The sequence below is a fragment of the Convolutriloba macropyga genome, chromosome 13, assembly GCF_964194025.1.
Source record: "Convolutriloba macropyga chromosome 13, txConMacr16.3, whole genome shotgun sequence".
NCBI lineage: Eukaryota > Metazoa > Xenacoelomorpha > Acoela > Convolutidae > Convolutriloba > Convolutriloba macropyga.
Window position 1 is genome coordinate 16,404,428 of NC_134480.1, and position 12,428 is coordinate 16,416,855.

At 36.0% G+C, this 12,428-nt stretch overlaps 1 protein-coding gene across 3 annotated transcripts in view; it reads left to right on the plus strand.

Annotated features, from left to right (window-relative positions):
- LOC142351537 (sialin-like) overlaps positions 1-12,428 on the plus strand; it is a 438,741-nt gene that overhangs the window by 1,085 nt on the left and 425,228 nt on the right. The gene's annotated exons all lie outside the window — the stretch shown is intronic.

Sequence of the window (12,428 nt, forward strand, 5' to 3'; positions counted from 1 at the left end):
CAAATGACAAAAATGCAAATTGTTGCGAACGAGTTTCAAATATCTTTTTATAACGATATAGCCATTCGGAAGATAAAACCAGTAAGTGGGTTCCTGCTGGGTTTTTTGAGTTTTTGAACAAAGCGTAGTCTGCTATATATTTATGGATTAAACCACAACAACTGATTTGATAAATTTGCTCTCAATGGGCGATTTTGATGATGGTGTACATCATACAAGTTTATTCTAGTACTTGAAATAAAAAAATGAATCGTTTCACCTATTATATTGAAAAACGTTGATTACCCGGGTTGACCAAACTTACTTACCATAAAACGGACCATATATGGTCCATAAAAGTCCATACAAATTTCCGTTTTATGATCTTGCTATGGTTAGTAAGTTTCCATATATGGTCTGTTTTATGGATAATAAATTTTTCTACGAGAGCATTATTTTCCTACTATGCTAATATACGATTGAAAGAGAGGGCCCTGCCATATATGATCCGTTTTATGGTTAGTAAGTTTCCAAAAATGGTCCGTTTTATGGTTAGTAAGTTTCCATATATGGTCCGTTTTATGGTTAGTAAGTTTACATGTATGGTCCGTTTTATGGCTAGTAAGTTTTCATATATGGCCTGTTTTATATACGGATCATATATGGCAGGGTCCTCTCTTTCATTCATATATTTGCATAGTAGGAAAAAAATTCTCTCGTAGAAAAACCTATTTTCCATAAAACGGACCATATATGCTACTAACCATAGCAAGATCATAAAAGGGAAATTTTATGGACTTTTTTGGACCATATATGGCCCGTTTTATGTTTAGTAAGTTTGTCTGATCATAGGACGTTTCGAGAGCTTAAATAGGTTAAATACTGTCGGAAAAAATCTACAGTTGAACTAACGAACAACTTTTTGAGATTTTCCAGTATGTTTTGGGTGTGTTCCCCTCCTCCTTCTCTCAACCGGGCCGGGTACCAGCTACGGCGGAGTCACAAACACAAATATAGGAGAATTGAGTACTAAATCACCCAAAGAAGAATATTATTTTTCAAAATTAATTATTCGAAATAATCGCAAATTTCCGTATGAAAAGCTAACTTTTACCAGAGACAAGCTATAGCAAAAATTCTTTTTGTTTAACAGTCTAAGTACACATGGGACACTCCACAGCGAGTTTGGTTTGATTTGGACAGCTCCTTGACCCAATCAAAAAGACCTATTTTTAAAATTATTTATTTGAAATAATCGCAAGTTTCCGTAGAACCAATGTACCAAAACAAAAAACTTTTTTTAAAGAAAACTTATGTTAGTAACTAAATAGATGTAAGCGAGAAATATACCACAATGCGTCATTTTTATTGGCCAATCAGAATCGAGTATTTAAATTGCATATAGAATTGCGTCCAAATTACGTATAATGTTAAGAAACAGATCGTATAACCTAATTTTAAGTAAATATAACCACGATATGTACGGAATGTGGTGGTTTTCGGCTTAATATATTTAGGTTCTTCAGACGATTGTTGATCGATGAACTAAGAAAAAGCAGACAAATCTCATATCACCTACATCTCGAGAAACAGACAACTTTTATAGAAGACTTTTTTTCACAGAGAGAGAAGTTTCAAGTTTCCTGGAAGTTGACCATTTTGGCCGTATCTAGACTCAAATCAGACTGAATACAGTTGGTAAAGACTGATGAACTACTAAGAACTAAGAAAAGGCAGACATATATCAAATCACCTACATCGAGAAATAGAAGACTTTTAGAGGAGACTTTTTTTACTGACAAAAAGAAGGTTCAAGTTTTTTGGAAAGTGACCGTTTTAGTTTGTTCTTCCATTTTTTACAGATTTTTTTATTAACTTCAATAATGATGACTGCAAAAAGTCCATAGATGAAGCACTGTTCTTGATTTTTTTATGAATTGTACTCTCTGCACAATGCTAAGATTTAAAAGTGAGCAAAATTTTGACATTATCTGCAGAACTATCGAATTGAACATCTGATCACTATAAAGACAAGGAAATTGTCATTTGTCGAGCCCAACTTGAGGGCAAAAGAATAAGCTTGCGAAATTAAAAATTTTTAGGCAAATGTACTTGAAGGATGTTACGGTACATCACAGTTAAGGTAAAATTTGGGGGAAAATTACTATAATTTTACTCGATTTCGAGTAACTCGGCTTTAAATGTCAATAACAAACATTAAAAGTGCTACATGCAATCAGATAATTTGACAAACACTTCACAAAAATTCATCACTTCATCTAAGAGATCAAAACTTGCGTTTTGAAGTCACAACAGCTGAAATACTATTTTAATTACCTTAACACAACGTAACTTCACGTTAACGCACGCTAAATTTACCTTAAATTCGTTAGTTCTACCTGAAATTAATCTGAAAAATTAAGAACTCACCACCCAACTTATAGCTGAACAGGCGTAACTTACCTGGTATTTTCACCCTAGTTTTTAAGGTAAAATAACCTTAACTATTATGATTTAACTTAAAAGTTCAGGTTAAAATTAATATTTTTTGAGGTTAATTTCAGGTTTTTTTATGGGTATATTTACTTTAATCTTTAAAGTTAATTTTGCAAGTTTTTCAGGTAAGTTTATTTACTTTTACCTTAGCTGCATTTGAAGGGTTCAGGTTTGTTTTCCAAGTGAAGCTAAGACATGTTAAGGTTGTGCCTTTTGATTTTCCAGGTAATTTACAGATAAAGTTGATTTGAGGTAACTTTAGGTCAGACAAAACTACGTACATGCTTCAGTTAAGTTAAAGTGTTTCTTAGGGTAAAATTTACCTGAACGTTATTTAGTGTGAGGGCCCAAGTGGAAAACAATATTAAAGTAGAATCAATTTTTTTCTGGACAGTAAAAATCAAACTGTCGAGTATTGTCTTTTCATAAGTACGGGCCTCAATTATTTTTTATTACGCCCTTGCATCTTTTTATCCGCAGGCTTGGTTTAAAACAGATCTTCAATAAAGATGGGAGCAGACAGGCCCAATTGAAGACTCCTGAAATTGCAACAGTTGTGAAACAAATCTCTTGTTAATTTGCAATTAAATATTGAGAAAAGAGCATCAACAATTTTACATTGGGGACATTCCCCCAAAAAGCTACCCAGAACCGATCTCAAGAATTTTACAAAGGAGTTAGGAGGCCTAACTCCTATTAATTAAAAATTGTTTATATGAATAGATGACAATTAACAGCTAGAAATTATTCTATCAAAAAGAAACTAAACAGTTTTTAAAACAAAATTTAATAAGTGCCTCCTAAGCTTGTAAAAATCCAGGTCGAGTTTTTCGCTTGTCCTAGCCCGTTTATGACGCAGACCAGTTTCAAATCATACAGGGGTACGGTCGTTCAAACAAATACAGGCGAGGAATTGTTAACGATCAGCACGAACGCTTCAAGTACTTACGGTCGAGCAAAAGTCAGCACCATATACTCATCAATTCCGCAACAGAGACTAACCACGTTCTGCCACATCAAATGAGCCACATTCTGAACCGCACACAAGCAAAACTGTCGCAGAGCTAAAGTCTGCAAAATACACTTTGTTTTTGTACCATAGGCCTCACCCGACAAACCGGCAGGATATGATCTCATTTGAACAACTGAGCTTTTTAAATTAATTTTCCATGAGCTTTTGTATTGTCTAAGGCCACAAGAAAATATGATTGCAATTTTTCTGTGCAGTCAAGTAATGAAACCGGGGCTGTTTTTAATTGACACTTTTTTAAATGGAATCGAAGATAGGCTATGATTCAAAACAAATACAAAAGCAAGAAACCAAGCACAATGAGTGAACAGCGAACATCGTATTGGAAAAGATCTATATAAGGGCCCAAAAATGGGAGGCATTAAAAAAACTGTTTTTTTTTAAAAAAAAAAACGATTTTAATCATCAAATTTAACCGTTGACCCTAAATGAAAATTCTCATTGTTTTACAATCGTTATGGATAAATGATATAATGAAAACAGTATGGGTTAAATTGAGCAAATCCCTAACTCAGTTATTTTTTTTTTAAAAAAACAACAGAATTTGTGAACATTTTTGAGCGAAATTATAAAATTTGACTTTTTATGTCACGTATGGTAATTTTTATTAAAACTAAAGCCATCGTTATCCTAAGTTACACTTGTTTCATCCACTTGACCTGCCTAGAATCAATGTACCAAAACAAAAAAATTTTTTAAAAGAAAACTTATGTTAGTAACTAAATAGATGTAAGCGAGAAATTTTCAAAATCCGTCATTTTTATTGGCCAATCAGAATCGAGTTTTTAAATTGCGTATAGAATTGCGTCCAAATTACGTTTAATGTTCGGAAACAGTTCGTAGAACCCAATTTTAAGTAAATATAACCACGATATGTACGGATTATGGTGGTTTTCGGCTTAATATTTTTAGGTTCTTTAGACGATTGTTGATCGATTATGAACCGATTCTGATGTCAAGAACATCAGACAAAAAACCAGTAAAAGAGCATCAAAAATCTTGCCGTCTAAACTCTCACTTGTTGCTATCACCAATACAAATCCGTGGCTTTGTATGATACTTGCCGATAATACGTTGCTTTATATCATTTGAATTTAAATTTCGAAAGTCTGATTTTGTCAGCTTCATTTTGGTGCCGCTCCTTAATGAGCCACCTTTCAGCTTCACTGCGTTGATTTCACCATACTGTGTTGGTTTCACAACTGAACTGGAGCGACATTCTTGCAGTACGGAGTTGCAGGAGTCCAGTGTCGGAAAATGACTGTAAAAAGACAGATCGACAGGGGCAAATGGAAAGCAAGTTGCCTTCATTAGCAAACTGGACAGAATGAACGGTAATCCTGACCGAGTCACTTTGATGTCACAACAGAGGTATTTCACAACACTGGCATTTTGAAGGCCCCCCAAAGGAGTTATGAATCTTATAGACGATTATGCGATCAAGTTTGACGGCCAAAATGGCAATTTTGAGATATGAGGAACCACAAAACAACTATGCAAGAAACAGCTGCTATTGCAAATGAGAAGCTCCCGCCAAGATGCAGAGGCTGAGCCGATTTTCTTCTTGACACACACTGCTTGATCAACAGTTTCTGAGACAGGCGACAAAACTGTAAGACAAAACCAAAATTTTACAATTACTTTGCAGCAAATTGATTAAAGTTTAAATTTAGACGGCAGGTCCAACCACCCCTTACAAGTTTTGGATTGGCAAACGCATAGCGAAGAGTTAAACTTGGGTTTCATCGGTCAACATTAATCGTACAAAACGTAATTTTTAAGACGAAAAAAACATCGATTTTGAAAATTTTGTGTCGAGTTGTCGAAACTTTGTAAAAACTGATCAAGTCGGTTCGGATATCGAAAAATTACCTCTGATATAGAAAAAATTGAGAAAACATTATGCTTAATTGTTCAATTTGAAAATTTTTGGTCAATTTTGATGCAATTCTAAAAACTTAAGAAAATCAATACCGAATAATGATAAATCGTATTATTGAGCTTAAAACCGTCCAGTTTACTGGATTACCGTTCCGTAATAAAGAATTTGCAAAAAATTGACCAAAACTTGAAAAATGTTGGACACAGGCATAAAATGTTGACAAATTTGTCAAAATTTTTATATTTCAACTAGAAGGCTCGTCAATTGAGTGAAACTCAGTACACACAGAGAGTCTGTGAAAAAATTCACAACCTCCGGCCTACAAAAAAAAATTATTGAATTCCCAGAATTTGTTTCGTCGTTCGTTTAAGGTTTCGTACGGGTTCTTTTTGTCCTTTCACTAGTCGATTGTCCGTGCTCCGTTTTTTTTCAATAACGTCGCTCTCGCAAAACTTTGCTTTTCGTTTCTCCGTTTACTTTTCCGGATTTCGATAAAGTATGTTGTCATATGCAATGAATTATGTTGTGTTTTGTTGCAGTATGTTGATTAAGCTAGTATGCTAGTTGGTTGCTTTGGTCGTGTTGCTTTCTAGGGTGTTTCTTAAGTTTGTTCTAGAATTACGGCTAGTTGGTTTCTTGGCCTTCCAACTTACTAATTTACTAGCACCCCTGTTGTAGTATAATGATTTTCACCACTGTATGTTTGCATGTAACTTTATTATCGTTAGTTGTTGTTGGTTTTTGCCTTCTAGGGTGTGACTTAAGTTTGTTCTGGACTTACGGCTAGATTGTTTCTTCACTTTTGCAGCTTTCATAGACTACAAAACGCTACACATTATTTAACTTTTACTGTAGTTTGTTTAATATTGTTCGTATGCTGATCGGTTGTTTAGGTTTGAATTTTGCTACGCTGTGACTTAAGTTTTTCCTGGAGTTACAACTAGTAATTTTCGTGCTCTTTCATTCACTTAGTGTACTAACACTTTTGCGTAATTTAGTTTGTTATTTGTATACATTAAGCCCCATAAATGCCTGTGCTAGTTTGTCTCTTTCAGTAACATGTCTCCTCTTTCCTAGGGTGTGACTTAAGTTTGATCTCGAGTTACGACTAGTTTGTTTGGTTGAGTTTGTTGCTGTGGTCTGCTAGCATAGTACTTAGCGACCCCCGCTCGCCGCTTAATCGTCTCCCGCACGTTTTTTCCGTCTTTCCGTTTCGTTGCGCTCTACTCGCTCAACGCTTCCGTTCTAACTGTCTGTTTTCCCGTCGCGTCGTGAGCCCGTCGCCCAACATTTCTATCCCGTCCGTCTCGTATCCCTTGTCTTCGTGCGTCACTCTTTCCTTGTTTCCGTCCCGTTCGTTGCGTCGCCCGTTTCCTACCCGCGTTTTCGCCCGTTCCGTTTCCCGTTTCGTTGTGCGCCGTTCACCCGTCCTTCACGCCCCGTCCGTTTCGTCTCCCGTTTCGTCGCGCTTTATTCACCCGGCCCTCTTTCGCGGCTTGCCTGTCTTTCTGTTGAGTCTCACGTTGCGTAAAAGCACGTTAGATGCTCTTTGATTTTCGTTACCTACTTTCGCCGAGTAAATTATTACTCGGTAACTTCTTAACTGCTCTTCGGTGGCTTGATTATCAGGTCTTCGTCAGATGGGTTTGGTATAACCCTCAGCCCGTGTGATTGTTTCAAATTTACTTTAATTTGAGAAATCAGCCATTTTAAGATCATGGCCGAACAGCAAGTGAAATTGAAAAAGTTCTTTAATGCAAGATTTAATCTGGCGTCTGAGTTGTGTAACATCCATAGGGAGATCACAGATGCCATCGATCGTCAAGACAGGAGGGTTAAAGTTGTACGCTTGGTTTTTAAGTTGAAGGATGTTTTCAGAAAACTGGTGCAAAAGAATGCAGAACTATTTGACTTGGCCAGTAGCGCGGAAAACCCAGATTCAATTTACCCTGTCCTTCAGCAATGGTTGGATGATGTAACTAAGAACAACGATAAATTCCTGCATGCGGCAAGAAGCTATATTGACTCAGTTGCTGACCGACACATCGTATGCGAGGGCGTTAATCCTCAAGGGCAGTCCAAGATGAGTTCACGTCGAACAGCATCATCAATGTCTAGCCAGCGTATACATAAACGTCCTCATGGCAAAACTAAAACGCGAAGAGGCCGAGAAACAAGAACAAGCTGCCATGTGCCTTGCTAAATGAAAACACGAAGAGATTGAGAAAAAAGGAACCACGAGATAAAAGGAGCTTGAAATACAAATGGAGCAGATAGCACTTAAAGAATTGGAGGAAGACCAACGCCAGCGTGTTGCCGCTGCTAAATTAGATGAGGCAACGTGCCAAAAAAAGAACCAATTATAAATTAGAACCTTTGTACCAAAACAAAAGAATGTTTTAAAAGAAAATTTACAAATTTATGCTTTCAGAACTACAGTTTTCAGGAGGCTTTTAGATGCAATTACAGTCTTTTCAAACAGTTTTTAAACATCAAAAAGTTCTAAATTTCCAGGGAGCACTTTTTTATATCATTAAAAGAGCGGACAACAACTTACACAAATAATTGACAGTCTAACTCATACTGAGAAAGTTGTTTTAAAGTCTTCATCATGAGCTTTTTTAAAGATAGGACCTTTTGCAAACATGAATCAATCAAATTCGGGATTATGAACTTCTTCTCCTTCTCCTTGCCCGTTTTTTTCAAAACTTGAGTCTTAATCATATCGCAATTTGCTCTGAACGCGTTTTTTCTAACAATTTCTGATAAGCACTTGAACTCGCCGAATCTTTGAACGAGCATAGGCTATTAAGGACTTATTGGGTAATTTTCATGAGCCATTTTAAACAGGGACATCAATAATGGAATAGGCAAACAACTGACAAATATGTTTTTGAAAACACTGATTCATTTGAAAAAAGCAACCGAAAATCTTTGGTTGACCGAAAAGGGAATTTGTTTGATGCAAACATGAAAAAGTTGCTTCAATAGATTGCAGCTTCAGCCTTTATAACGTTGTAACCTTTTATTGATCTTTTCGTAGTTTTTGAATTCTTCAGGGAATTTTACATTTATTTCTTCTTCACTAGTTTATGAAAAGACTTGGTCCATACACTGATCAACTAGTGAAGAAGAAGCAAATTAGCAGCAGTGAATTTTAAATCAAATGGCGCCAACTTTTCCATTTTTTGAGTTTTTTTTTGTTTCTTCCAATTAATTGAAAACAAAATTGTTTGAACATTGAGTTGGAATCTGATGATTTCTGATAGAATCTGATATGAGGTATGATGATTGATTTTTGGAATAATGACCAATGAGTTCCAACACGCACTAAAACATTCAGACCCAACTTTGTTTTTTCTTATAAACCTTTGTACAGCTGTTAAGATGTTACGCAACACACTCCAGTACAGTCCCAGGGTTCTAAAATTAAAGGAAATTAAAGAAAACTGGTTAATTACATAAAACATCGCTGTCCTCATTTATCTTTACAATCCAAAAAAATTTAAATGCATATTTAATTAGTTATGAGAATTTAATGACGCCCGGAAAATTGCCCCAATAAGCTTGAAACATGAATCCTTCAGCGTCGCTTTGAATTCTATAATATCTAAATTTGCTAACAAAGTTTTTCATTACATTTTTGTGAATAATTTTCTACAATTTCTCAATTTGTAAATCTTCCATTTATGTAAAATTGAAATAAGTTGTTTTCGAGCTTTTGCTAAAAAAACAGTAACAAATTTGAATAAGGTTACACACGCAACTTCTAAGTGTTGTAGCGTTAGGAGTTTTTTTGGCGTGTGACCTTGAATAAGACATTGTTTCATCATATATTTTTCAGAGGACCAATCTGAATTTATCCATGCGTGTTCGTTATTTAATTTAGTTATTCACGGTCACAGTTGCAGAAAAAAAATTTTTTAAATAATTTCTCAACTGTTAACAAAACAGGAGAAAATTAAACGTAGCAAATTGGTACCACTAGGCTCAGCTGTCTTATACAAATTGCGGCTCTGAACAATATGATATCTAAGGGAATTCTTTTGAGCAGCGTAATTTGGCCAATTTCAATCACGCTAGGTTTTTCCAAAAGCTTTACTTGTTCTTTCTTTTATGATTTCTAAAAAAGCAGAACAAAAATCCTAGTACCCCTCCTGACTTTGTACCTATGCTTAGGTGGACGATTATGTTTTATGTTCTGAGTATATTCTCACCAGCAAATCTCAACTTTTCAGGCAATGAAAAGCAGCCAAAAGACTGAGTTTGCGCTCTAACTTTTTTTGCCAGAAGTTATTATGCACGTTTTTTTTTAATGTTTCCTTAATTGATTTCACACTTAACCCAATGTTATTGAAAAATGTTAGCCATTTTCTCTCAAAGGTTATAATTCTCTGAAAAATCTTTAGTTGCCTTATGTCAGCCTTCTGGAAATCTTCTTCGAAACCCAGGCACGATTTGAGAAAAGTATTTTTTTGCTCGCTTTGCAAATTCGTCCAAAATCGACATTTAAACCAGAAAATTAAGCTACTAAGTACATGCTATATTAGAAATCTTAGCAGCCCAAGGGATTTAGTGAACTGGCACTAGGGCGCTTGCATGTCATTAGTGGTACTGAAAGTTTTGTTCTAATTTATATCGACACCTGAAGGATAAAAGTTCATCGAATCCCATCTCAATATTTGAATACTAAAATTTTAAAATTCTTTAATGTGATCTTCGGAAGTTACACAAGTGGAATGAATTCTAATAGCAGTTCTTATTTACTTCTAGACAAGTATTCCTAATCTCAGATTTTGATTCATATCAAAATCTGTTAGCAGTTCTTATCAGATTTTGACGTGATATGCTCATTTCTAACACAGTTTCTGCTTAGGGCAATTTAGTTAGGGCTGGAAAATTAGCAGGTTTAGGGCCGAGAATTTAGCAGACTTCGTGCCGGAAGCTTAGCAGGTTTTTGTCAAATAATGATAGATTGTATTGCTAAATTGTATCACCTTCGGCTTATTGCGCCTCATTATTTGTTACCTTGGGGTTCTTTAACAAATTGTGCTTTAATCCTGTAAGAAAATTTTTGTTGGAATAAAGTATTGAATTATTGTTTTTTTAGTGCCTACTTGGTACAAAATAAAGTAAAATAAGTATCTCAATCTGAAAATTCAAGCGTCAAAATTTGCTTCATGATGACTTAGAAAGTTTTCCGCAATTCGAGTTCAGTCTAGGACGCATTCACCCTCAAATATGAGCTCTAATTGCTCTAGAAATTTTCTCTGAACCAAATTATAACATTTACTAAGAACGTAAACTTTAGCTGGTCTGTGAATTTAGTGGCCTAAGATGAGGGTGCTTGGGCCCCAGTTTTCCATGGTGTGAAAGGGATTTGGGGGATCCAGGATTGATGTTCTATTTTTAATCGAATCGAAAAGTGAAAATGAGGCTCATCTAGTTAGCACTTGATAAAGAAGGACTCAAAAGTGAGATTCTCGAACTGCGCGCGGGTAATTAAATAGGGCAAAAGTTTTATAATAAATAGGGCAAAAATAAAGCTACGAAGGGCCACTAAGTAAGGCAAAAAATATCGAAAAAAGCAAATTGAAAACCAATTTTATCATTAGTTACGTGTTTTTTCGCGTAAAACTTTGATGCAGTTTTAAACTAATTGACTAAGTATGAGTAGTCTCAAAGTTTTAGTGCCTGGCTATTTTTAATCTTCGTTGTCTAAACAAATGAGGCAACTGTTTGCAAAAATTAATGTAAGGAGTTCTAGGTTTTGGCCATTTGGGACCATTTCAATAGATCACTCAAAAAGAGTTAGTCTGTTATTTGATGAATGCCTCCCCAGGTTGAGGTCCAGACCCAAATTTGCTTCTGATCAGACTTTCCAGACCAAAATTATCTCTGATCAGACTTTCCAGACCGAAATTATCTCTGATCAGACTTTCCAGACCGAAATTATCTCTGATCAGACTTTCCAGACCGAAGGAGTTCTGATAAGACCATCTCCAGACCATGGTCAAGATTCAAATTCAGACCATTGCCCAGACCTTAATCAGACTATGATCAGGCCCAATTTCAGACCCAAGTAGCCTCTGATCAGACTCAGTCGAGACCATCTCCCCAGTTGACCACTCTGATCAAAAACACTCAAAATCGCCATCGTCAGCCCTCCCGTCCTTTAACCACAACACTTAAATTGTCCACTCTCCTCCCCCTATCGCTTTGAACTCCCCTCACATCAGCCTTCTTCTCAACCCTAACCCCATCGCTTGACCCCCACCCACAACACACACTCACACACGCACACACACAGACACAGACAGACACAGCCAAACAGACACAGACAAACCGGTTACCCCATAAACGCACACACAAAACTTACACACACGTTGGTTGAGATTTTACTGCAAAATTAGCTATAAAATAAAAGATTTGCGATGAATTTGAATAAAAATATTAGACCTCTGATCAGACTCAAGTGCGCTCGAAGTTGCCTCTGATCAGACCCAATTGCGCTCGAAGTCGCCTATGATCAGACCCAATTGCGCTCGAAATTACCTCTGATCAGACCCAAGTGCGCTCGAAGAGTTTATGATCAGACCCAATTGCGCTCGATCCGCCTATGATCAAACCCAATTGCGCTCGAAATTGCCTCTGATCAGACCCAAGTGCGCTCGAAATAGTCTGATCAGAGAAAGATATTACTTATGCAAAAATCTTCTAATTTGGCTATAATATGTTCATTTCAAAAAAACTGATGTTTACAGTATTTAATTCATCTAAGGAAAAATCAATTATAAAAGAATTGCTAAAGAAAACGAAACCCAACTGTTGAGAACAAATTTTATTTAGTGTACCTTTTAGTGTATATTTCTGACTCAATGGATGAGTTTAGACAGCTTTCCATAAGAAACATCGTGGTCTCCAGTTGATCAAAGTTTCTTCTGAAGGGGACCGGCCTCTGTTATCAGCTGGACTCCTGTTTTCTGACCAAAGCTATCGGACTTTAGATAAGTCTCTGATCAGAACGCTGCTTTATGGCTG